Source organism: Halictus rubicundus, unplaced genomic scaffold (assembly GCF_050948215.1).
Source record: "Halictus rubicundus isolate RS-2024b unplaced genomic scaffold, iyHalRubi1_principal scaffold1324, whole genome shotgun sequence".
Classification (NCBI taxonomy): Eukaryota; Metazoa; Arthropoda; class Insecta; order Hymenoptera; family Halictidae; genus Halictus; species Halictus rubicundus.
In genome coordinates this window covers 5,001-6,533 of record NW_027489865.1, presented here as the reverse complement: position 1 = coordinate 6,533, position 1,533 = coordinate 5,001, and the positions used below count along the sequence as shown (strand labels likewise).

General features: G+C 47.4%; 1 pseudogene; it reads left to right on the top strand.

Annotated features, from left to right (window-relative positions):
* The first annotated feature begins 1,342 nt into the window (after positions 1-1,342).
* LOC143365106 (large subunit ribosomal RNA) overlaps positions 1,343-1,533 on the top strand; it is a 3,340-nt pseudogene continuing 3,149 nt past the window's right edge.

Below are 1,533 nucleotides of genomic sequence, written 5' to 3'. Positions count from 1 at the left end.
TTTACGTAACCAAATACTGCTTGCGTTGCTCTTGTAAGTCCCCGCCGTCGCTTACCTCTCCATGTCGAATTTTGTGGAGGGCGCAAAGAGCGTTTCTGAGTCGGGTTGCAAAGATGCTACGTACGAGCGAACGATGGACGTTTCGTCGGCGTTTGACGCGGTTCTGTGAAAATTGCAAATTTTACATTGCGTCTAACGGTCTTCGTGAGAAGAAGGAAATAGGAATGGGTATCACATTCGGACTTGCGTGAGTGTTTTGCGGCGTCGTGAGTCGTATTTTCAATACGACCGCCCGTGAACACCGCTCCGACGATCGAAATCTCTCTCTCCTCTCTCTCTGGAACGATTCGCATTGCGGAAGAAGCGTTTCACTCTCGAACATTTTACGCGCTCCCGACGTCGTCTGAAATGATGCGTATACGAAAGGTATAAGAGTCTCAAGAGACTACAGTGAATGGACACAAATAAAGAAAGAGATACCGGACACCCGTGTAAAATCTGTGTGCGCAACTGTGGCGTGCAACGTAAGCCCCAGGGAGATGATATATAAAATAAAATACGTCTGTGCGTGGATGTGTCTCTCTACACATAATTGCGGCGGAGGGTCGTCGTTGCCAGCGACTTCGACAAACATATTCTTAGAGTTCGCGAGACAGTGGTCTCTCGTTCTACGAACGCTTTGATGACTGATGGACATAGCAACATTTGGCATTGTGCGGGATGCGCACGCGTACTTGTATCGGGTCGAATAATTTCCCCGTCGTCGCGTGTCCTCGCTAATCCGTTGCGGATTCCATCGCCACGTTCGTTGAATTGAATGACGACCGAGATCTCGTGTCTCTTTGGTTTGATCGATGATATCGCGTCGTGCAGCGTTTCTGTACCCCCGTGTGTCTAGTGTAGTAGAGAAACCCCACCGGGTGTTGAAAATATATATACTCCTCTATGGAGTGGCTTTCGAACATCGTTGTCACCACAACGTGTTGTCACGCAGAGCACGAGAAGGTGAAGGTGAAAACAAACCTTTGTCGGTCGCCCCATGTCTTTTTTTCTTCATTGTCGATCGCGAGACCGCGCGATCTGTCGGTCGTCCAGTCCCCGGAAGTTCTTTTCGACGGACGTTAAAGTTAACCGGCCGATCGTCTAGCGAGAGTTTCCGATCGACGAACAAAATGAAGAAATCTCTATATATACATTATATAGAGAAAAGACACTTTGGTGTGGCGCATAAGATATATGGTTTTGTTTTTTTTTTTTTTTTTTTTTTGTGCTCCTCTGTACGTTCTCGCGTACTTTTAATGCTTTCGGTGAAATATACGAAACATTTTTTTTTCACGTTTGACGACCTCAGAGTAGGCGAGATTACCCGCTGAATTTAAGCATATTACTAAGCGGAGGAAAAGAAACTAACAAGGATTTCCTTAGTAGCGGCGAGCGAACAGGAATGAGCCCAGCACTGAATCCCGCGGTTCCGCCGTTGGGAAATGTAGTGTTTAGGAGGGTCCATTTATCCCGTGACGTCGAACCGCGTCC